General features: G+C 35.3%; 1 protein-coding gene across 4 annotated transcripts in view; it reads left to right on the top strand.

Moving 5' to 3' along the window:
* XRCC4 (X-ray repair cross complementing 4) overlaps positions 1-26,806 on the top strand; it is a gene marked incomplete at its 3' end in the record, with an annotated part of 262,025 nt that overhangs the window by 124,198 nt on the left and 111,021 nt on the right. The gene's annotated exons all lie outside the window — the stretch shown is intronic.

Consider the following 26,806-nt stretch of genomic DNA (forward strand, 5'->3'; position numbering starts at 1 on the left):
TTTGTGGAGTTTAAATTCTAGCCAGGGAAACAGACAATAACAAGATGAGTAAATTAAAGTATGTTAGTGATAAATGCTGAGGAGAAAAATAAACCAGGGAAGGATGATAAAAAATGTCAGGGTGGGAATAGGGATGAGGGTTGTGATTTTAGCTAAGGCACCAGAAAAGACCTCGGTGAAAAGGTGTAAGTCTACCTGTGGGAAAGCAGAAAAAGCAGTTAAGTACAAACGCCCTGATGTGGAAGTTTGCCTGATGTGTTCAAGTAATAGCATGGAGAGCAGTATGCATAAAGTGGAAAGATGAAGATAGGGAGTATTAGGAGATGAGGTCAAAGAGGCCAGATAATGTATAAGGTCTTCTAGGCCATTGTATGGATTTCAGTTTTCAATTTGAGTGATACTGGAAACTGTTACAGAATTTTAACTAGTCAAGTGGCATGATGTGATTTAAGTTTTAACAGGATTAATCTGTTGTGTTGAGAATATAGGATGATAACTGCAGAAGATAGACAGAAAGCTAGTTCAACAGTGATTGAAGGATGAGAGGGCCTTAGACGAGAGTGAAAGTAGTGAAGGTGGTAAACAAAGGGCAGATTCTAGAAATGTTTAGAGGCAGCAGGATTTGCTGATGAAGTGGGTATGGGTCATCAGAGAAAGACAGCGGTGATGGTAAGCTTTTTGGAATGAACTATTGAAAGGTGCAGTTGACCTAGCAAGGTGGGGGAGACTGCGAGGGGAAGGGCTGGAACTCAGTGTTGGAAACATTAATTCTGAGATATTGAGTAGAGAGATGGATATACAAATTGGGACTTTGGGGGAGGGCTCCTGCTGACAAATAAGATGGTATTTAGAGCTGGCTGAGATCTCAAGGGAGTTTGAGAAGACCGAAAAGAGCAGTGGTCCAGGGACTCAGCCCTGATGCACTTGAGTGCACAGAGGTCAGGAAGATGAGGAGACCAACGCAGAAGACTGAGGGAGCAGCAAATATTGTAGGTGTGGTATCCTGAAAGCCAGTCGACAAAGTGTTTCAAGGAGGAGACTGTGATCAGCTGAGTTGAATGCTGCACATTGGTCAAGGAAGATGAGGATGAGCACTGACTGCTGTATTTAGCAATATAAATGTTATTGGGGCTCTTAATAAAACATTTTCAGTGGAATGGTGGGGAATAGAATAGGAGCCTCAAAAAGAATGAGAAGGGAGAATTGGAGAAGAGATAGCAAATATAAGCAATGCTTTTAACAAGTTTTACTGTAAAAAAAAAAAAAAAAAGGAAAGACCCAGGTCAAGAGCTCGATGGGGAAGTGAGGTCAAGAGGGTTTTTTTTTTTCTCTTAGATGAGAGAAATACTGCCATGTTTGCATACTGATGGGAGTACATAAGGAGAGAGAGAAAAAAATGTCCAGGCAGTAGACAGAGGTAAGAATTGCTAGAATACTGTCTCTAAGTAGATAAGATGGGATCAGATGCACAAACGGCAGGATTCATTTAGCTAGGAGCATGGGCACTTCCCCTAATGACAGGAAAGAAGGTAGAATAAATGAGCAAAGACACAGGAAAGTGTCTAATTACATTCATGGAAACGTTCTGTTGTTGATTAAATTAGTTGATTGATTAATCTGATTCTAATTAGATTTGAATTGGGTCAGTCATACACAGACTCTCATTTTGCACGTGAGAGTAAAATTTCATTTGGAGGCTATGCTTGGTTTACATTTGTGGCCCATTTAAAATGAAATCCTTTTTTAAAATAATCAGATGTAATTGAAAGTTCACAAAGAAAGAGAATCTGTACTCTTTCCAATTTGAACATTCTGAATTTTTATTAAACACAATGGCCTTTGATTTTGTTCCCTATTCAGAGTATCTCACGAAACTTTGATGTAGATGAAAATTATTTTTGAAGAGAAAGTATACGGTTAAACATGGGTATATGAGAATGGGGTCCTTTATGTGTTGTCTCTTTCAAGCAAAGCTTTACGTTATAATTGTACTCTTTTAAATTTGGCAAAATTTCTCTTCAAAAATGTTTAAGTCATTGCGTATTTTTTCTATATTTTACATGGAATTTTTTCTTTAACTCATATCTAGTTCACAACATATTTGACCATAGGTCTCTGATTCTAATTTTTTTTTTTTCCATTTAACTTGCTTTTGGCAAGTTTTCTATGTCAAGAATTAAGAGCATTTTTATTAGAAGTTTTAACTATTCTTTTCTCTCTGCTTCAGCAAGAAGTGTTCATGAAACTGGTTTGCTAAAGGAAAAAAAAGTGAATCTTAGATCTAAAATGCTTAATTTTGCATTAAGCACTAGATTCCATAGATCTGAGGAAAAATATATGTTAAACAACAAAATCAGCCTCATAATTTACCAGATTCTGTAATCTATTCTTTTATGGTGACAAAATATATTCTTAGTCCATGAGATTTTTTTTTTTTTAATCACAGTTTAGTCTTTTGGTATTTTATATATTACTACTATGTGTTTGGGGTACAGCAGTGAGAATTTCTTCCTTATTCTGCTGTCTTGACAATAACTTCTTAGAGTACAAGTAAATACATGAATTTATTTTAGATACTGCGGGTTCATGTGTGCTTTCTGTACAATAAAAACTAGAGGAAAACAAATCGATGGGATTTAATACATTTATCTTTCAGAAAGCCATTTCTTTAAATGGCTAGATCTGTAACTTGATAGTAATTTTTATTATATAAATATATTTTCATCATTAATTATTAAAATCACCAGATTTCCTCATGAGTTGTTTACATTATTACCTCATTCCTGCATGATGAAGAGGTTTAGTGAGCCCAGAATCATTTAGTGGTTCCACAATATTCATTCAAGTAAAAGATTAGAATGAATATTGTGGAACCACTAAACAATTTTTATGCATATACCCAGAAGTAGGGAAGGGATATTGTAGTTTGTAGGACACTGATAGGTAACATTTTTATGAATAAGCAATCTGTTTTATTACTTTTTCCTCCAAAGTTTTTAAATTTCCCTCATCGTTAGGATTGTTGAGGAAATAACTAATGACAAGTAGTTCAGTCCAATAAGTGACATCATGTTCATATGTACTACACCATATTCAGAGGTTTAAGAAAAACCTTTGAAGTATTCACTAACAGTTTATTAGCTAAAAGTAGATCTCTGAAGTATTCTAAAACTTGAACATCGCAGTCGATACCACCCCACGACTACATTTTATGTTTTTCTCTAGTAAGATTTGCTTTCTCTATGTCTTAATTTCCAGAATTTCTAGAGAGGTAGCACTTGTTTTACAGACTTTATTTCCTAAACTGTGACTGAATACTAAAGCCCTAGAGTTCATAGATATTCACTTTGTTTCAGATTAAGATTATGATAGATAAACTAGTTGCTGTGTTCCCTATTTATAGCTCAATTCCTGGATTACAAAGGAGGATGGGTCACTTATCATTCTCATCTAGTTGGTATTAACTCCTTGTGGCTTTAAGGATTTCCTGGTTAGTCTGGACTCCTCCTACCTCCAAAGTTGTTTTTGTTTTTTAATTCAATGGAAACGTATTGGGTTATTATAGATATTATTAAACAACCTTCTCTACAGGAAATCCTCTGTTTCTTTAGTTACAATTCAAGGTAATACCTGAGGTCCATCGCTGTGGAGAAACTTCAAGTTGAGCTAGGTCCACTGAATAACAGAACCTCACCAAAATATACAGAGATATAAGTGTAATTGGTATAGCATTTTAGTGACAAAAGGCCACTAAGCAGCAGTGCATGCAAGTGGCCTTTCATTTGCCCCAACAATAGCTGATCTAACCTAAGAAATAATTTAGGATTATGCAGATTTTTATATTGTTTCATAACCATTTTGATACTGCAATAAAAGTAGAATTATGTGAAAACAATTTTTAAATTTATATGAATGTTCTAAGAATTTTGGCAATTATTACAAAGCACTTCTTAGTCTTAACAGAATTCAAAATGCATGTGAATATTTAGGGAAAAATTGGGTTTATTTTATAGAAATAGGATCTTTATGTGAAGCATTTTGAAAAGATATGGTTAATTGGCTCCTACTTAGCCACCACAAGAGGACTTATTTTAACGTGTCATTAATTATTTTTAATATTATTTAAAATTATTTTAATGAATAACCAGTATTTTAAAATTATAGTTATTTCTATTAGAAGTTGACAGATTTATAACATTTAGAGAACAATTAAATCAGCCTTACCAAAAGTTCAAATAAGAAATATACTTATTCTAGAATGTTTTAGCCTTCTTAGCTTCATATTAAAGGTGCACAACCACTAAAAACTGATAAAATAAGCTTTCTTACCACTTTTCTGCATAATTATTAGCCCGAGACTTAGCACATTAGTTTAATTAGTCCTCCTTCTTAACCAACAGGAAGGTCCCTGTATAACTGCTATCAGTAATTCAGGCTTCTCTTAGTTGGTAGGCTTCCTGAAAGGAAGGGTAATTATAGAATAGCCTTTTTGAATATAAATGAATGGCCATGTCAAACAGTTGATGAATACTGATATAGTCGCTTTTAAAAATAGAACAGAATCCAAAATTTCAAAGTATCAAAGAGCTCGTTGCTTTGAACACTGAATGTCTACTCACAGAGGGGATAACAGCATGTCCTGCCAAAGAGATTACTCAGAATTCAGCTTTGGAATCACAGACTATGCCCTAAATATTATCCAGCTTGTTTATCATAGGCACATTTGTTTACAAATTCTAAGTAAAAGCTTGATTTAGTAGAACCTATCACAAGACTGGAAAAGCAATTTGAGTGTATTTCCCCGCAATCATGGGCTCTTATACATAAGCAACGTTGCAGAGAAATGATGGCATATATTTGAGAAATCTAGATCTAATATAGTTCTAGATCTTCTAGTACAAGCCCATCATTTTTCAGATGAGGAAACAGAGGCCTAGAAATGTTAAGTACATTACTGTTGGCCACACAGGAGAAAAGAATGAGAAAGTATTTGCCTTCTGTAACAATAGATTGCCCACATTTGCACATTTCTTTTTGAGGTATTGTAAAAACCCTTGGGACTTTGCTAGCACTAAAGAGACTGCCACTGATGCAATAGAATAATGGGAACATTTTTTTCTTCTAAAGAGAAGAAAGATCCTATTTATACATAAATTTTCCATAGAGGTAGTCAATATCATTAGATTAAACAAGCTAGGCTTTATGATGTAAAGCTTGTGGAGAAAATTCCAGAATGTACATATTTCTATTGAGGTCATCCCTCTGTATATTTTTTTAAATTAAGATATAATTGACATATAACATTGTATAAGGTGTACAATGTGTTGATTTGGTACATTTATAATTGCAATGTGATTACCACCGAAGAGTTAGCTAACACCTCTATCACATCACATATTTATCATTTCTTTTTTGTGATGAGAACACTTAAGATCTAGTCTCTTAGCAACTTTGAAGTTTATAATACAGTATTATTGACTGTAATCACTCTGCTGTGCATTGGATCTGCAGGATTTATTGATCTACTAGTTGCAAGTTTGTACTCTTAAACAACTCCCCAATTTCCCTACCCCCAGCCCCCAGTAACCATCATTCCACTCTGTTTTTATGAGTTCGGCTTTTTTAGATTCCACATATAAGTGAGATCATACAGTATTTGTCTTTCTCTGTCTGACTTACCTCACTCCCTGTGTATATTAATTGCTTTAGTTTTTGACTTAGTATTTTATTTACCCGAGAACTCTCAAATGTACCAAAGGTACTTAGCAAATTTGTGATAACTTCTCTATACCCCACTATTAAAATATAACTTTGATATAACCTCCTAGGCAACTATTTCTATGTTTTTTTATGTTCTTGGAGAGACAAAAATAAATACTGTTAAGAATATTTGTCTCTGGCTATGGGTGATGAGAAGGTTGGCAGAATCTCTCCTCCGAAAGTAATTATGTATCTAAAATTGTCAAAAAAGAAATAAACATATACTTCATTGCTCTGGAAATGAGCAAAAAGCAAACAGCAATATTAGAAGTATTTATGCTTAAAAAAATTGCTGAAATTTAGGTAAGAATTGGGAGTCTGTGGAGTTCTTGCCCCAGCTACTATCATTGCTGTTCCCCCATCCTCTGTTTCCTGAACTTGATAGGTATGGAGTTCTGTCAGGACCTGGGAGGCCATGAGGACTGGAAACTGTTATGCCTGGACCAAATCGGTCTCACTTAATTATCAGTGGAAGGTGATACCCACATCCAACAGTGTTGTTGGTGGCAGTAATGATCTTGCCAACAGTGGCTAACTGGGTTGGGCCAGTGAATCTAAATAACGTGAGGTTAGCCTGCTCTGTGGCTACATTTATACCATCTTTCTCCAAGTATGTATGACTAGGATTTTACAGAGTATGGCAACTTGACGTAAGTAGTCATCTACATGATGTGTGAATGGGTGATACATATGTGAGAGAAAACTATGTGGTCACTTATTTAACTTAAACAATTTTTTTCTTTCCTGCATAATCTCTCCTAGTCTTTAATATGTTAGTGTGCATAACAATGAAGGATAGAATGTATTGTGAAACAGATCGCAAAATTATAAAACCTTAGGAACTTTTAAAATGGGCTTTATTATTCTATGGAACCCAAGTGAGAAACCCTGCTTTATATGGTTTTGACTCGTATATGAATTAGGTGAGAAAAAAGGAAGTATCTAAAGAAAATAAATATTTTCCCATATTTCTGTATGTCCCAATTTTAAGAGGACATGTACTAAACATGAGCAGAAGATCATGTAAATAAGGTTATAGTCTCAAAGTGTAGCATAACCCATGAGAATCATATTAAACCTTAGAACATGCAGTGACTTGCAGGAATTCTGAGAATAGTTTAAAAATGTTATTTTACCATTCTTGTGATAAGAAGCCTGATCTGAGAATGAACTTAGGACAAATGTTGGTTGATATAATTAACGTTAATAAGTGACAGAAACACTACATAAATGCTTTTTAATTTGTTCAATCCAAAGTGAGTTCTTAACCTCTGGTTCTTTTTCTTGTTTGTTTTTGTTTTGTTTTTATAAATTTATTTATTTTTGGCTGTGTTGGGTCTTTGTTGCTGTGCGCGGGCTTTCTCTAGTTGTGGTGAGCGGGGGCTACTTTTCGTTGCAGTGCATGGGCTTGTCATTGTCGTGGCTTCTCTTGTTGTGGAGCACAGGCTCTAGGCACGTAGGCTTCAGTAGTTGTGGCACGTGGGCTCAGTAGTTGTGGCTCGCAGGCTCTAGAACTCAGGCTCAGTAGTTGTGGCGCATGGGCTTAGTTGCTCCGCAGCATGTGGGATCTTCCTGGGCCAGGGCTCGAACCCATGTCCCCTGCATTGGCAGGCGGATTCTTAACCAGGGCTCCACCAGGGAAGCCCAACCTCTGGTTCTTAAAGAATGTTTAGTGGGGAGATCTTTGAGCCGTTTGGAATTATATGTAAAATTATATGTATGTATGCATGTATTAGTTTGCTAAGGCTACTGTAACAAAGTACCACAAACTAGGTAGCTTATACAATAGAAATAAATTGTCTTAAAGTTTTGGAGACTAGCAGTCTGAAATCAAGATGTCAACAGGGTTGGTTCCTTCTGAGGGCCATGAGGGAGAAGAATCTATTCCAAAATTCTCTCCTTGGCTTGTCAATGGCCATCTTCTCCCTGTGTCTCTTCACATCATCTTCCCTCTATGTATATCTGTGTCCAAATTTCTTCTTTTAATAAGAACACCAATCATATTGGATTAGGGCCCAAACAGTTGAGCTCATGACTTTATTACCTCTAAATACTCTTATCTCCAAGTGAGGTCACATTCTTAGGTACTGGGGATTAGGACTCTAAAATATCTTTCTTGGGGGGGGATACAATTCAACTCATAACAATGGAAATGTACGTTTTTCTGGAGCAAGGATCCAAACTTTTTATCTTTTCAATGGGGACCATGTTCCAAAAAAGATTCAGAACCATTGACCTAGGAGAACGGAGTTTAAACCAGAAAAGATGGAATAAGACTCATTAAAAGGAAACTTAAGCTTAGAATAAATGAGAAATTGAGATGAAAAGAAGAGAAAATAGCAGTGTTCAGACAGAAGCTAAGTCATCATCTATTAATACATTGGACTGGAGGTTTGTCTAGAGCTGCGTTGTTCAATAAAATAGCCATCAGTCACATGAAGCTTTCGAACAGTGGAAATGTGGCTAGTCCAAGCTGAAATGTTCTGTAAGGATAAACCACACACTGGATTTCAAAAATTTAGTATGAAAAAAGAATGTAACATGTCTAATAAATTTTGATATTATATATTAAAATAATATTTTAGATATATTTAGTTAAATATAATATTACTTTTAACTTCATCTGTTTCTTTTTTACTTTTTAAAATAAGGCTAATAAGAAATTTAAAATTCTCTATGTGACTCACATTGTATCTCTATTTTACACACGTAAGATCTATTTGATCTTAATGTTTAGAAACCTTCCATCTCAGGCTGATTCTGTGGCTCTAGAACAGATTTAGAATATTGTGAAAAAGAAGTCAGATTTTACTACCAAGTTTTTATGAAGCTCTTAATGTAAGTCATGAGACCTTTGGGTGGGTGTAGATGATTGTGGGTGTAATTGAGTATTGTAACACCTAATAAACGCAAAAGGTGTTACACTGTTTTTTGGATTCATTGTAGTAAAACAGATTTCAGAAATCTATTTTATTACATTTATCAATTTGACCGAGAAAAATGAAGCTAAACATTTTCACTGGCGCTGTAAAACTGCAAACCCCTGTTAAGACAAATGGGTGTAATGCATCAGCAATCTCTAAATCAGCTGAATGTCTATACTGTAATATGTAGGATTCTCGTCTCTCTGTGACTGTGACAGGGATCTCTACCACGGACAGCACATCTGGTTCCTTTAGCCATTTCATCAATATCACCTATAAGCCATATTTAAGATCAAAAGGATAGAGAAGGTTACCAGTGATGAGGTTCTGGAATGTTGCCAGCCCACCAGCATTGACAATGATATTTGCTGCGACTTAACTCTGAGGGCCTGGGGATGTGTGAAGGATGGATATCAGCAGGCTTGCTAAGCAGAGTCTGAATGCATGATGCAGTGAAAGAGAACAGTTACAAGTAGGGTAGGCAAAAGAAATACTCAAACTGAGACCCTAAGTGCCAAATTCAAGCCTTGTAAAGCTCAAGAATGCTGAGAAATAGTAGCTGCAAATATATACCTATTGGCACTCAGGATTTTGTGGGGAGAGGGGAAGGGTTATAACTTGGGGGATGACAGAACAAAAAAAACTTAGGGTACTTTCAAGCACAATGACTAGCTATATTAACAACCATATTTTTAAAAAAATTTAAATGCATAACTTGGACTAAGTCAGAGGTTGTAAACTGTTGATCCTTGTTACAATCTAGGTCTCATACTTTGTTTTTCCTCGGTGATGTCAGTGTTTCAAATAATAAATTTGAATGCATTTAAACAGGGCATAGGTTTCCTGTTTTCTGTAGTCCTCAACACTTCTCTTAGATCTGGCTTAGTTCATTCATTGATATCACTTGCATGATTTCTGGAAGTATTTGAGTGTGTGACCCCTGGAAGTTGGTGGTTATACTGACAATGAAGACTATCACAATAGTTCTTCTATCTATCATAACTATCATATCATTACTACTACTACTACTATCACCACTACCACCACCACTACCATTACTACATCTACTTCTATTACTATTACTGTTCTGTTATGGCTCCACTACCATTATTACTGGTAGCATCATCACCACCACCACAACGACTACAGACTCATAGTTATTTTACTCATAGCCCTTATAAATGGGTGCCAGAGTCTATTCTAGGTTTCTTAGATGCATTGTTTCATTTACATCTAATAACAATCCTACAGAGTGTGTACTGTGATTATGACCATTTCATAGCTGAGAGAACTGAGGCACAGAAAGATTAGAGAACTTGCCCAGTGTAACAAGCCTAATAAGTTATGGAGCTGAGGTTCTAACACAGGCATCTAACCACAGAGCTCATCTCTGAGAACGCTTCCCGTGCTAAAATTCTTCATGTTCAGTAAATAGAACACTAATTAAAATCTTAGAGTTCTGTGAGTATGATTTCATATTTTAAATTCAAGTATATTTGATGCCTTCATTTTTATAAAATAATTTAAGGCTCCTAAAAATGGAAGCATGGAATATTTGGCCTCCTTCTTACTTAATAGAGTGGGCACACATTCTACTAGAAAAGCTATAGCTTGGTGACATTAATGCACCATTAAGATGAATGGGAATGTTCATGTCTCTGTTGGAAGTTGTGTTATGATTTGATGGCAAAGCAAATAAGGCAGGAGAATGGTGATTTATACTCAGTCCTTGTTTAAAAGCCTTGGGTAAAGAGGTGCTAAATAAATATTAAGTAACACTATCAAATGTCCATATGGACATTAAAAAAAACATAGATTTATAGTTTTAAGTATAAACTTATTCTATATGCTGTTTATATATTATTTGGTGGATAGAAATTTTAGAATTGTTTTATCTCTCTGATGAATTGACTTTTTCTTATCATTATGAAATATCTCTCCTTATGTCTAGTAATGTTTCTTTCCTTAAAGTTGTCTTTGTCTGATAATAGTATAGCTATAACTTTCTTTTCCTTGCTGTTTACAATGGTTTATCTTTTTCATGTTTTTCCATTTTTTTCAACCTTTCATATATTTAAAATCTGTCATTTGTTAGCAATATATAGTTGTTTTTTAAATCTACCCAGATAATCTTTGTCTTTTAAATTGGTTTGTTTACTCCCTTTATAGTTCAAGTAGTTACTTATATATTTAGATTTAGATCTACTAAGACACTATTTGTTTATTTTTATTATTTAACCTTCCCCCCTTGTTAATTGTGCATTAACTTGTTAATTATGCATTCTTGTATTTTTTTTTTTTTGTATCTTTGTCTTAGTGGTTACTCTAGAGGTGGCAACATACATCTCTGACCTATTACATTCTAGTGTAAATTTAACTTTCATACTTCCTAGATAATGCTAGGACTTAGGGCACTTTGACCACTTAGCCGCATCACTATTTTGCATTATTGTAACATGTATTTGAATTTGTCATATATTCTAGACCTCATGAAGTATTATTGTAGCTTTGAAAAGTTAATATTCATTTATGTTTATCCATATCTTTACCTTTTACTTTGTTCTTTATTCTTTTCTATGCTTTCTGTTTTCATTCCAGATTATTTTTCTTCAACTTAGAGAATTGCCTTTAATATTTCTTTTAGTGTACTTCAGATTTTGACAAATTCTCTTGGTTGTGGTTTTTGTGAAAGCCTTCAGTTTTTTAAGGAATTTTTGCTGTTATGGATTTCTAGGTTGACAGTTGATTTTCCTTCAGCACTTTGAAGATGCCGCTCCATTGTCTTCTGGCTTCTTTTGCTCCTTGTAAAACGAGTCAGCTCTTAGTTATATTGATGCTCCTATGAAGTTAACATCTTTTTTTTTATTCTTGCTGATTTTATCCTATGGCTCTGGTGTTTAGCAAGTTTTCTCCGATGTACCTAAGTGTGTGGTCTTCTTTTTATTTTTCCTGCTTGAAGTCGTAGAGCTTCTTGAATTGGCAGCTTGGCATCTTTTGTCAGTTTTAGAAAATTATTGGCTGGTAATTTTTCAGATATTGACCCTATCCTGTTCTTTCCCTTCTCCCTTTCTGAGAATACGATTACACTGATATTAGAGTTTTCCACATGTTAGAGTTTTCACCATGTTTCACACGTTTCTTATGTTCTTTTCCATAATTTCAATCCTTTCAGATTTCTGTGCTCCAGCCTAAATATTTTCAACTGATCCACTTTTGTTTATTAATATTTCCAATATTTGTTAATTTCTTCTTTACTTATCTCCCTTTTATATCAGGAGTCAATTAGGGAGGTATTTTAATCTACTATGAAGATATGTTTCTCTCCATTTGGTTGTTAGCTGTTTGAAGGTGGTGGTCCGTCATGGCGCCTAGTTCATTCAGTGTCTTGCAACTAAAACAAATGTAGTAATTTTTAAAAAATAATTTGTTTAGTAAATTCAATTATGTGTGTGCCCCATATTGTTTTACTGAGGAAAGATGTATGCAATGTACTTTGAAAGTGTTTTTTTTCCGTTGATGATATAAAAGTGCCGAAACTAGTAGTAAGCATGTTGTTGTCATATACTAAATGGGTTTGTAGTAAACTGTTCATATAATTAAGAAGTAATTGTCTTAAATTATCTATATGGTTTTCTCTGGTTAATACTGTGCTCTGTGACATGCATTTTCAAGATTGTTGTCTAACAATCTAACAGATATTAGCTTGTTTTCCAGTTGGGATGATTTCAGCTGCAAGTATTACAAAGACTCAGTTTTAGGTAGCAACAAGGAGTTTATTATCTCAATAGCAAGTTTGAACATAAAGAATTTCCATGGTTGGATAATTCAGTATGTCCACACTGTCATCAAGAACTCAAGTTCTTTTTATCTTTCTACTCTATTCTCTTCAGGCTTTTTCTTTCATGTGGTAAAATACAAGACGGCTGTCATTGCTTCAGCATATCTATCATATGTTTATGTACATTTCTTCTCAGGGCTTCTTAAAGAATTGCCACAAACCCTTTTCTGAAACCATCACTTGTAGGGAGAATGACATACCTTCAGTGATTGGCTTAACTAGTCAAGCCTTCATCCCTAAGGCTCCCCTGTGGAAGGTGAACAAAAAGTGTATCTGTAATCAGATAAGAAGGGATGGTGGAATGGCTATTGGCTAGACGTGGAAAAAAGCAAAACTAAGAGTCATCCCTGAAAAAGTTATATTTTCCATGCCACTGTCAGGAATCCTTCATGCTTGGTGAAGTGGATTGGTCAAGGGATTTCCTAGGAAAGAAACTGGGTATCTATATTTTACAACTCTGCGCTTTATTTATTAAAAAGTTCTTTATTTAATCTCAGTTCTGTGATCATTGAAATAATGTATAACAATTTTTGCAATGAAGTATGTCTGTTGTTCATAATTTTGAATGTATGTGGTAGACCAAACGTTGGTTTCATGTTGAATCTCATTGTGATACTACTTTTAGATATGTCATCTTGATTATAAATAACTCGAGAGCAAAAACCAGGGACTTTTCTGCTTCCAAAGTTTCTTTCTGAAGTAGGACTTGAATAAAGGTTTTAAAGAGGTAAAACTAATCTCTAGTCTAAGCCAACACTTGAAAAGCAATTATTGATAATATTTTCAAGAATAACTATAATAAAATCACCAGTGCTCAGTTGCTAAAAAGTTGAGTCCACATCTAGGGTTTTAGATGCTGGCCAATAATTAATGAGCATCCATTCATAATAGATATCTACATTTCACTATTTTAAAAAACACTATTTTGAAAGATTTTCATTGTTGTTTTATTTTTCATTTATAGCATGTAAACTTTGGTGGTTAACTTCCTTCATTAAAAAGAAAAAAATGTTCAGAACTGAAGTGCCCTAGATGCTGGTTTTTCAGGTCATCAGTTTTGGCTACATTCTTTTCCATGAGGCCCTTTATGATATTCTGCTTTTTCCTTTACCTTAAACATTTACAGTCTCTTTTTTTGATTAAGATATATTTAGGCACAATACACCTTACCATCCCTATATTAGCAATATGGGATTTATGTGTGTCAATAATAGCCAAATACTGGCAATTCTGTGTGTTTCAACCAAATATTACAGCTCCCTTGGTGCAGAAAAACAGAGACCAGCTTGATTTGCAGAGGATTTGTCAAGTGCAAATTAGCACCTTAACTGAATCCCAGCAAAAGATAATTAAAATCAACAGAAACAACTCCAGAATTTAAACACTATTGTTCATCCTTTCCATGTCTCTTGATGTAATGCTCCACTCTTTATCATTGGAGGTGGGCTTTATGGCATTGGGAGGGAACTAGGAATGGTGTTGCAATGTAAATGGGAATTTTTAAAAAATTTGGTGTGTGAGCTGGCCTTGATATGAGGCTTTGACATATACCATGATACTCTTAGGCATTATGATGGCAAATATTGTGATGACTACAAGATGCATTAACTAACATTATACAAGTCAGGCTGAACTCTTTCTTCAATATATCACTTTGGTGACTCCAAGGTTATTAAAACTGCTGAGGCCAGTAGTGTTAACAATTGGTGATAGGATTTCAGGGATAATTCTATTATTGTTGACCCAAAAGGCCAGTGACGGATTCTGAAGAGTGCCTTCCTTTGAATACATTTGTAATGGTTTTTATTTGGAAGAAATGGTGCAATTGAGTACTAACAGGCAGATGAATTTGAACTAGAGAAATATCTTCTGACAAATGATCTTCATTCCCTTAAAACTATTCTAGCAAGAAATATTAACATATTTTTTGCTAAAAATGAGTTTTGTGACCAAATAAGTTTGGAAAACACTGAGTTAATAAAAATTAAACATGTGTCTTCTAAATTGTTCAGTCTTTAATATGGTAATTAGTATGCACTTTTTAATACAGCATGCACTATTTTCCACATTTTACCATTTGAATGATTAGAAAGTTAATTTATTTCCAACAGAACGTGAGATTATTGAAAATTAAATAAAGTGCATAACAATATTTGATATACTTTTTAATTTGCCTTCCTATACTGGGATTAATTTCATTGATACTAGATTAAGTTTTTAATGTGTTTACTGAAATAGAGGATCTGTACATTTATCTTTATTTACTTTTATTGGTTTTCTTTTTCATAGATATATTTGTAGCATACTTGATTTGGAAGTGCAAAATTATGAAGTTAGGTAATATTACTTTTTAAAATAAAAAGTTTAATAGTATCAATTTTTGAGAGATTAAAAAATGTCAAATAGGTTTAGTTTACCTGACAAAACACTTGGCACTTTCCTTAATAAAAAAGACTAATTTCAAAGGCTAATTAATGTGACTTTCTTCTTGAAAACTCTGAAGGCTTCTTTTCATGACTTTTCAACTGCAGATCAAGACATCACAGGAGATCTTTCTCTGCTATATTATGGTATAGCTTTCCAAAGCGAAATAAAATTAGACTTTGCTACCATTAGAGTCAGAATTCACGTGAACAATATCTTTAAAACATGGTGTGCAAAGTATTTTATACTTGCTGTAATTTCCCTAACAAAGGAGATCAGCAATAATGAGTCATTTCTTTAAAAAATTTAATTGCTTTTTAAGTGACAGCCTTTCTTTTACATTTTATTTTAAACTCAAAGATAAACAAAACAAAAAAATAGCATCTGATAGTTAAATGGAGAACCTCCCATAGTCATGCTGTCAGTTGGAAAGCCTTTATTTTCAAGCCAGTTTCTTATAGCTCAAGTTACAAATAGTGTGATTGGCAGCTCAGTCACTTGGTAACTCAGAATAAGAAGTGTGTCGCTTTAAAAACATAAGATGAAGGTGCTGCCACTTTATTAGCATCTTTGTGTTGCTTCATTCACTTCATGCTTATTTAGGACCAGAGAATTAAAAACCAAAAATTAAATACTTTAAGAACTAATCTGTGTGGCTCACTTAGAAGGAAATTTTGACATTTGAATTCTGAAAATTCACCCTCGTGTAAGAATTCCTTTTTGCCTAAGGTTGCTTGTGTATTGTTCTGTCTGCTTATTTAAATATCACATAAGTGGTAACAACCCACATGTTTTAGATGGTACCTCATTTTAGTGCTACTTCTTTATTTGATTGTCAGCATCATGTAAATAAAATACATGTTCATAAGGAGAAGCATAGCCTATTTTAATGGAAAAGATTTAGACAGTGAGCTGAGAGCTCATGTCTAATCTTCCCTTTATTATTGTGGATAAGGATACATGTCCCTTACTTCTGTATCAGGCAGGGATTCTGGAAGCCGTGTATCAATAATATATATGAAAGTGTTTGCACTCTCTAGAGCACATGGACTAGTATTATTCTTGTCAATGTTACTCTTTCATTTAGGAGATAGCGTTTTTCTTTGTTTCCCATACTCTTTGTTCTGTGTTCTAAGAGGTAGATGAGTTAATTTTCTGTTATTCCTGCATCACCTAACACAGAGCCTTGCTCAAAATAGAATTTTTAAATTTGTTTATAAAGTGGTGAATGCATCCTTTACAGTATAATTGAATATATTTGACATGAACACAATAAATGCAGTTTACATTGGATTATTATTTTTAATTCATTTTACCTGTCATGTTGTTTAAACGTCATTAGTAAAATTTCACAAATTTGGTCTTTTATTGTTGTTACCTGGCATAATATCAGGACTGCCTCAGAGTTTATTTTAGCATCGTAATATTGCTAAACAAAGCCCAGCAGTTATGACTTTTATTTGGCGCAATTTCCTACCTATTTCAGAAGGATAAAGTATGGTTTATTCAGTTGTTTTTCTCTACGCTTCATAACACTTATTTAAACATTGTGTTATATCAATTTAGCTAAAAGACTCCATTCATTTTCTGTTCTTTGGCTGGTGTGCCACTTACTCACAGATTCATTGACTATGATTGATTATAAACTGCCTGTGAGACCCACTTACATGGATTGGTCATTTGTTAGAGTTTAAATGAGTCACAATTCCCTCTGCTATTGGATTTTACAACGTGTTATAAGGTGTTTTTAATGACTTTCCCTGCAAAATACACTTCTTTCATCTGCAGGTCAGCTTGGTTTAAATCTCTATTTTGTTGGACATCACCCCAAAGAAAACTTTTATTCTTCATTATTCTTTTCTTTCCATGAAATATGTTCTTTCCTAAAATGTTTTAAAAGCCAAAGTGCAAACTAATTATGCTTCCATAAAATATTTTCACATAAAAGTTGCAATATTCTACATCAGCCTTTTACATTTTCTGCATTCCTGATCAATTTTAAAATGTTCAGCAATGCCACCAATTTAATCAGTGGTCTACTTGCCTGAACATGAGCTCCTAAAGAAAAGGGATAATACCATGGTTTACTCTTGCTTCCCAGCATCAGCATAGTGCTTTGTACCTAAGGGGTAACCAACATTTTTTTGTCACACTGAATTGTCCTAATATTTCTGTAAAAGGTCTATGAAAAATCTTACTAGGGAGAGCTCCACAAAAGTCTTTAGTAGAACTATTGCCTCAAACCAAAAATTCAAACAGTAGCTGAGCTGTTCCGTTTCTTAGGTGGTTGTGCAAAAGACTAGGCATTAGAGCATTAGGACTTTCATCTGAAACTACTCGTACAGTTTGAGGTTGAATATGTGGAGTTTTGTCCACATTCATCTAGATAACCTCTTTTATGCCCCTTTCATTCTAATATCTAAATTAGGATACCTAGGATTATTTTAATCAAATTCTGTTCAAGAGCAAGGTCAATGAGTCTGGTAAGTTTCTGGTCAAGAGTAATGGGAAAGTGAACTAACATTGATTTTGTGCTGCTCTGTTGGGATGCCATGCTGTGTGCTTTACGTAATTTATCTCATTTAATCTTGACCACAATCAATATTAGGCCTTAGAGCTCTCAATTCAAGAGAGGTTAAGTAATTTGTCCAAGGTCATTCACTTAGTAAGCTAAACAGCTAAAATTTGAACTCACTTGTGGCTGACAACAAAGTCTATGCTTTTTAATTACTAACTCTGTTATTCAGGTTCTTTTATTGTCAAGTAATAACTAGATTTGGTTGTTAAATCTTATTTTATATGGGTGAACTGACAAGATTTAATGTAAAGAATATTGAAGTCAGAAAGCTATTTTGACATTTATTATACTGGAAAATAAACAGTTACTTAGACATTATTTATTATTTAATTTGATGCATAAAAGGATCAATCTGTAAAGAACCCTTTATAGTTGAATAATTCCATTGTCAATATAAATCTTATTTCTCTAACTTTGACCTGCATACCCATGTGTTCTGTGTCTGTCTGTGCAATAGGCAAATGGAAGTACCCAACCGATTCAATTCTGATTTTCTCTGGACGTGAATCCAGAGAAAGAATAAAAGCCTCCTCTACTCTTCCTTAATCTTCAGCACTATTGCTGTTGTTAATAATTGACTAGAGTCCTTCCTCGGTATCTGTGGGGTATTGGTTCTAGGACCCCGGTGGATACCAAAATCCAAGGATGCTCAGTCCCTTATATAAAATGGTATAGTATTTGCGTATAACCTATGCACATCCTCCCATATACCATAAGTCATCTCTGGATTACTTACAATGCCTAATGCAGTATAAATGCTATATAAATAGTTGCCAGGGTGCAGCAAATAAGTTTTGCTTTTTGGAGCTTTCTGGGATTGTTTTGCCAAATATTTTTAATCCACAGTTGGTTGAATCTGTGAGACCAACTGTACATCACTTTTGAAGCATTAATTTAGTATAGTATAATTGGTTTTTTGCTTACTGACTGCTGCATTAGGGGCAACTCATTCTTCCCCAGAAAAGCACAGATCTCTCTTGAATTTATATATTATCGAGAAACGTTTATTTCCTATAACTTCCATTAAAAAAAATTTTAGTTACCAATAATAATTATTGAGTGATTTATACCGCAATTATTTACAGCACTATGAAACCTAGGATTCCACTGTAGTGCTACCAATACCTTAGTTCTCTCATCAAGGCATTTTTTGCTAGCCTCTTGCATCTCATTTTTCTCCTCTATAAAATTTAAGGAGAAAATTAGATAATCTCTGAAGTTCAGCCAGCTCTAAATTTATGGTTTTCCAATGCATTTAAAGTCTACTGTTTGTTCTACAATATAATGAGGTCAGGGAAAGTCTGTGGTGGCCTAGGAGATAACTATGTAATGCCATTTGGTAGAAGGGTATTCCTAAGTTTTCTTCTACCTATTGCCATCCCAATAATTCTGAAAAGAATTATATAAGTGACTCACTGCTGAAATCACAGCTTTATTTCCCTCCATCTGATTTTTGGAAAGTCCTAAGGTATTTGATAATTCTTCCCATCAGAAATTATAATCTAGAAATATAATCAAGGGGAAACTTAAAATGTATAAAATTTATCAGTCTGGGCTAGAACATTTCTCCTATGTCACTAGGAAAATGTATGTTTTACCTTATTTGTATTGCTAAGTCGGGGCAGGGGATTAATGGAGACTACTATAAATTCAAAAAGGTTTAAATTTAAACCTCTTTAAATAAATCTTTATGATTTACATATTTATATAGTATTAATTATACCTTTAATATAGTATCCATCAATACTCAATAAAAAATAGCTGAAGCTAGCATTATTATTAACATCGCTATTACTATTGGTAGTGGTCACGGTAAGATGTACCACTGTTAAATATTATATTTTATTTAAATTTTCAAAAAATATCTAAAGAAAATGTTGCCAATAGCATTCATTCTAGAAATTCAAATATTTATTAAAAATATTCCTGGAATTTAATCTTAGTAGAATTTGATGAGATTTATGAAGTTATAGTGGCAGTACTCAGAAAATAAGAGTTTGCCTCTTGAACAAATACTTTTGATTTTGGGAAAGGATCTGCCAGGCTTCAGAGAAATGTAAATTGTTAGGATAAACAATGAGCCTTCATCCCTGTGGGCCTTTCAGAGTTTGGACAAAGCTGCTGTGTGCTAATAATCTTTTAGTGCTTATTTGTATCAGTAGATGTTATTAAATGCTCACAAAGCTCTTTCTTGAGCAAATTCTGTAATTTGCAGATTGATTTTAAATAACACAAAGATAAATATTAAAGGATGAGCTATGAAATAAAATAATATACACTAATAAATGCCAGTAGACACAAAGCATTCATCTATGTGTGTATATGAGCAAATAAGAGAGAATTGTATTTACATGAGAGATTTTGCTGATGTTGAAGTAAGTTTGATTTTTCCATGAGTCAATTTATTCTTCATAAAAGAAGCAAGCTTACATCATACCTTTTAGCTATATGGCTCCCAGGTTCATTAGTAATAAAAAAAAAATTAAACCATTTTCTTAGGAAATGTAAAATTTTTTAAGATACAGAATTTTTGAAGCACAGAAACTAGGCAAAATAGGGTTAACTTTTTCTTTCAGAAATAGTTAGTTGCTAAGAGACCACCAATAGATGTAATGATTCCAAGTTTCAGGCATCTCTTAAGTAGGCTTGTATCTCTTTATAAAAGTTGTTTAATTCCTGTTCACACTAGACTATGTCATTAATAATTAAATGCCTAATGATTCTGTTCTCAGAAAATTTTAAATTTTGTTGGGGAGAAGAAAATAGTGTGTTAGAAAGCATCAAATTAATTTATTTACTTCAACATTTGTTAAAGTGCCTGTTAGGTGTTGGGCCTGATGTCTGGCTCCAGGGATGCCACATTGAACAAGATGTTGTTTCTGCCTTTTAGGAGTTTAACCTCTATTTGAGGAAAGGAACAGTTAATTACAATGTAAAGTAACAAGTGTACATCATAGAAGGTACTTAGTATATGGTAAGTGAATGAATGATTAATGAATGAATGTTTAAAATGCTATGTAGAAAGTGCCCTGAGGTAAAGAGGATGGTTTACAGAGATGGTGAGGTTTGAGCTGTATATTGAAGAGTGAGGAGTAAAACTAAAGAGTGAGAAGGTTGAGAAGGTAGTACAGGACATTCCAGGTAGAGAAAACAACATATGCAAAGGCATGAAGGTACTTTGTTTTTTGTTTGTTTGTTTTAAGAAGAATAAAAGAGTAGGACAAATTCAAGGAAGGGAGACAAGTTGTATGTGACTGGCTCCGAACATGTGTGGCAGAGTGGTGAGAGGTGAGCTGGACAGAAAGTCTGAGAGTGTTAGGATTAGACTGACATTTTAGAAAGAAAACTCTGGTTAGAGTGGTGTGGAGGATGGACCGGAAAGAGGAAACCCAGAAGGCAGAGATGAATTAAAAGGGTACTGAATAAAAACAAGAGAAAATGGTGTCCTCCAAAATAGAGGGGGGAGAGACAGCAGGCTGTCGGAAATAAAATTTGACAGAACTTGGTGATTTCTTCCACACGAATGGGAGCATCCTGACTTTTAGGTTTCCATCGTAATTTAGTAGGTAGATGGTAAAGCTAGAAATCAAAACTAATGAATTAAAATTTTCACATACTAAATTTATGTTTGGGAGACCTCACATATATATATATTTTTTGGCTGTGTTGGGTCTTCGTTGTCGCGCATGGGCTTTCTCCAGTTGTGGTGAGTGGGGGCTACTTTTCGTTGCGGTGCGGGGGCTTCTCTTTGTGGCGGCTTCTCATTGTGGAGCACAGGTTCTAGGCACACGGGCTTCAGTAGTTGCAGCACGCGGGCTCAGTAGTTGCGGCACACAGGCCCTAGAGCACGCAGGCTTCAGTAGTTGTGGCGCATGGGATCAGTAGTTGTCGCACGTGAGCTCTAGGCTTCAGTAATTGTGGCATGCAGGCTCAGCGGTTGTGGCTCATGGGCTCTAGAACACAGGTTCAGTAGTTGTGGCGCATGGGCTTAGTTGCTCCACGGCATGTGGGATCTTCCTGGACCAGGGATCAAACCTGTGTCCCCTGCATTGATAGGTGGATTCTTAACCACTGTGCCACCAGGGAAGTCCCGAGACCTCAGATTTTTCAAAAATATACTGGAAACAGTTGGAATCCTGTATCCAGAAACCACACAATGGTAGATGCTTGTGCCTTTGTGTGTAGGTGGTTTCTGAAGCTGTGAAAGTGGGCAAGGTCTCTAGGGATAACCAGTACCATGAGATACTGAGAGCTCTGAAACTTACCCTCTAAGGGCACTGTCAGAAAAAACAAAGATTATTTTTGAGGGGTTTCTAAAGTAACACAAAATAAGTAATACAGATGTGTGAAAACCAATCTTTATATTTGACATCTGGTTAATGTCCCACAGGACTTTCAAAGAGTGATTCATTCACTGTGTTAAAAATTCAGCAATAAAAAATAAAGAAAATAAAAATTTGAGTTGTAAGATTTTTAAGTTAATACATTTGTTAAATCATTGGATTCATATTATTTATTTTAAAATCCAAACAGCACAAGTCTGTTTTTCTTGTAATGAATATAATATACATGTGAATTAATTCTGTGAAATAGAGTAATACTTTCCCAGTGCCAGTTCACTGACCCTTTTTTCTTCTCACCTCAGAAGAAAAGTCTGTCTCTTTCAAAGATGCCTTATGCTCTAAAATAAGTCTTTCAACTTTTACTTATACAATAAGAATATATTTCACATTTCAACTGAGTAAACACATTTGTCTGTATGTGTGTGTAAAGCTGACACACACTTTATGAAACACTACTTACGCTTGTTATATCTTATGATCTCTGATATTCTCTAAGATATTTTGTTGTAAAAAATCTGAGTACCGGGCTTCCCTGGTGGCGCAGTGGTTGAGAGTCCGCCTGCTGATGCAAGGGACACGGGTTCGTGCCCCGGTCTGGGAAGATTCCACATGCCGCGGAGCGGCTAGGCCCGTGAGCCATGGCCGCTGAGCCTGCGCGTCCGGAGCCTGTGCTCCGCAAAGAGAGAGGCCACAACAGTGAGAGGCCTGCGTGCCACAAAAAAAAAAAAAAAAAAAAAAAAATTCAGAACACCACCCACTTAATTTATTTTATAACTTACTAATGGGTCACAACCTGCAGTTTGAAAAACTCTGCTCCAGACACACTTGCCCTCCTTAATCTCTTTCAGTGTCTTGCTTCATTCATGCTTCTCCTCTCACCTGTACTAAGTTTCTTCTGAGATTGTAAAAATGTTTGATCCTCATTTACCTGAAAATAAATTAAAAAACCCTTCAGTTGGGCTTCCCTGGTGGCGCAGTGGTTGAGAGTCCGCCTGCCGATGCAGGGGACGCGGGTTCGTGCCCCGGTCCGGGAGGATCCCACATGCCGCGGAGCGGCTGGGTCCGTGAGCCATGGCCGCTGAGCCTGCGCGTCCGGAGCCTGTGCTCCGCAACGGGAGAAGCCACAACAGTGAGAAGCCCACGTACCGCAAAAAAAACAAAACAAAAAAAAACCCTTCAGTTTTGCTCTACTTATTTTTAAAATTATTTTTGATTCCAACCTTCATTTACCTCCAAGTGTCTCATATATATGTGAGACATTTACATATATATACATACACTATACTTACCGATATACGTGTGTAGACACACACACACACACACACACACACACACTACACGTAGTCCCTTAGCAGTCCCATCCAAAATCATTTCCTTTGATAATATCAAACACTTATATAACAGTTAATGTGCCAGGCTAGGTGCTTTACAAATATTAACATATTTAACTTACAACAACAGTATGAAGTAGGTACTGTTATTATCCACAGTGAGATTAAGTAGTTTGCCAAGGTTACACAGACAGTCAGCAAGGAAACTGGGTATCTTAAAGTAATTTCTGGGGCTTCCCTGGTGGCGCAGGGGTTGAGAATTCGCCTGCCGATGCAGGGGACACGGGTTCGTGCCCCGGTCTGGGAATATCTCACATGCCGCGGAGCAGCTGGGCCCGTGAGCCATGGCCGCTGGGCCTGCGCGTCCGGAGCCTGTGCTCCGCAACAGAAGAGGCCACAACAGTGAGAGGCCCCCGTACCGCAAAAAAAAAAAAAAAAAAAAAAAAAAAAAAGTAATTTCTGTAACACCACATGGCTGTTTGTATTTGCAAACAAGACACCTCTCTCTCTCTCTCTCTCTCTCTCTCTCTCTCTCTCTCTCTCTCTCCCCCCCCCCCCCCGCCACCTTTGTATATTGTTTCCATTCAAAATCAAACTTATCTTTAAAGCCTGAGATGTTGTATTCGAGTAATAGTCTAGAAGTAGCAGTAGTTGGTAAGTGTTCTGGTTATACACTTGTCTTCGAGGGATAAGAATGATGTTTTAAGGGATGTAGTGTCATTAAGTTAGTTTTGCAATGATGAGAAGGTTGAGTGAATGTTCCAGCAAAAAATGAAAATATATTCAGGAGTGTATTGGTTTGCTAGGGTTGCCATAGCAAGCCTGGTGGCTTAAACAACAGAAATTTATTTTCTTACATTTCTGGAGGCTGGAAGCCCCAGATCAAGGTGTCGGCAGGTTTAGTTTCTACTCTCTTGTTTGCAGGTGGCTTCCATCTCGCTGTGTCCTCATGTGGGCTTTTTTCTATGTGTGCGTATCCCTGGTATCTCTCTTCTTGTAAGGACAACAGTCATTTTGTATTAGGGCCACTCATACAATCTCATTTAACCTTAATTACCTCTTTAAATGCTGATCTCTAAAATCAGTAGCATTCTGAGACGTATTGGGGATTAGGGCTCTAAAAATATGGATTTGGGGGGGGGACACAATTCAGTACATAACAAGGAGTTTCTTATCATGAAAAAAAGGTAATCTCCTGCACATAGTTACCTGGATTGTGGATCAATTTAATGAAAATGAGAGCTAGCAAAGAGATATTGACAGATAGGGCATTGATCCTGAATACTGATGTCAGCAGGATAAAGGAAGCAATAAGTTAGGAAATTGGAAGCACATTTTAATGATGTGGAGAAAGGAATAACAAGACAGGAGGATGTGCTAAATTTGTTAGCCTAACCAGCCTCCCTAGATGCAAGCATAAAGTTGATGTTCAGAGCTCTGCAAAGCTTACATCTTGCTTCATGCCAGACACTGAGAAAGTCTAAATTAATAGAGAGGGAGTACGTGATAGTAGGGATGTGGCAGATGGAGGCAGGCTCTCAGAGTGTATCTTTTTGAGATAATACCTAAAGTTAAAATGTTTGGAATATGGGTGTAATTTGAAGATATTATTTTTCTAAAATTCCAAAGATTGTACTATTTTACGATGGTGAATATAGTAGAAAACTGAATATAACTCTCCTCATCATGTACTTTAAGTATTAGTTATTTCTTCCTTATTATGGATTAAATTTTCCTATTGTACATGTTTAGTAATTTTTTTTATTATATACTAGGCACTGCGATCTTTATGTTGTTGGGAGTCTAGAATCTGTTGCCTTCCTTTAAAGAGTGTTGAGTTTTGTTCTGGCAGGCAGTTAATTTTCTGGCAAACAAGTTTGACCCTTCTCTTTTCTTTTTAAGCTTTCTTAAGGTGGGTTTAAACATTTCAGGAGTATCGTTGAATGCTCAGCATTTTCAGTGTGGTGTTTTACTCTGCCTGTCAGAAGTTCTACATCTCTCAGTATATGTTTAACATCTGGAGTATCTATTCAGCTCACAGCTTTGGCTCATCAGCTATTTTCTGCTGGGCCTCAACAGTCTTGCTGTCTGCACTTGCAGCTTGTTATTCATCCAATAACTTAAGGTGACCCTTGTGGGGGCTCATTTTTGGGGCAGTTATTTCTTTTTCAGTACCCAGCCCCGCAGGTTCCAACTATTTAAATGACACCAGACTCTGATTTCTGCCTCTTCAGTTGAGTGAAATCATTATGCCCGACTTGAGTTCCATCTACCTCCCTGTGCTGCGGCCTGGAAAGTGCCACCAGTCAGAAAGACAGAGTGGTCCTGGGCTCACCTCTTGTATTTCCCTTTTTTCTGGAAGGATAGTCCTGCATTAACTACTGTCCAATATGGAAACCAATTATTTCTTTCTAAGGAATTGAAAACACCTTTAACCTGAGTTATGATAAAATTAAATTCAGCTTTGTAGAGGTTATTTTTTTGCTGAGGTCAGTTTCATATATTAATACTAATATTACTACTGTGTTGAAGAAGTTAAACATGGCTATATGTTAGCAACATATCAAAGATAAATCACACCAGTTTGAAACATTAATGTAAACCACTTTATAGGAACCCCATCCTGAGAAGGAGCAGCATGTAAAAATCACTTGTGTTGAGAGAAGTGTTCTGAGAATGGTTCTACTAAAGAAAGTTTGTTTTCTTAGCTTTTGATGTCCTTGGGTAACAAAGTCAACATTCTTCTGTATTTAAGGAAAATAGGTTTGGAAATAGCAACAGGTGTTTTGGTAATAAAAAACTATTCATGGCTTAAATCATTAGGGTGCCCTGTTTTCTTTATTATAATTACTGAAACAAGAGATTTTGAAATTAAACTGTTGCCGTGTAGACTTGAAGAAGGGAGTCTAGGAAGTGACCTTATTGATCTTTGGACCTATCATGTTTAGTATAACAACTTAGAGTTAGTAGATTTTGAAATAATTTATTGTCCAAAAAACGTAAACAAAACAGAAACGTGTAGCTACTAGAAACCTAAGAATATCATTTGTATTGTCATCATAGAAATAACATATTAATAAATATAAAATAAATAAGGAAAAGTTACACAAATTACTTTTTGAAAGACTGTATAAGTTTTTTTCATGAATGTCAAAATGTGCCAGTTTATTTAAATTTCCAATTTTAAAATGTTAGGTGATATCTGTATTTAAAATGAATGATTGTTTACCTTAAAATTACATGGATAGAATAAATAATTGAGAGATATTTAAAAATATTTCATGTGATCAGTGAAGAAAAACATATAAATTAATTTTAGATAGAGGTTCAATAAATATTTCCTTCTTGGTCTGTCTTCTCTCCCTCCCCATCGTTCTCCTCCATCCTCTCTTCACCCTTTGTGTTTCTCTCTCCCCCTCCCTGCTTTCTGACTTTATTTTAAAAATAAATACATAAATTTGGATCTAATATTATTGTGTGTTACCGTGATCTACTGGAAAAAAAAAGCCTTGAGGCCAGGTCTTCCAAAGTGGTGAGATAGTGATCTGGGTAATCAGGCAGAAGTTCCAGTTACTTCCCTGAGAGATAACATTTGCATTTTGCCAGTG

The sequence above is a fragment of the Stenella coeruleoalba genome (genome assembly GCF_951394435.1).
Source record: "Stenella coeruleoalba genome assembly, chromosome: 3".
NCBI classification, from domain to species: domain Eukaryota; kingdom Metazoa; phylum Chordata; class Mammalia; order Artiodactyla; family Delphinidae; genus Stenella; species Stenella coeruleoalba.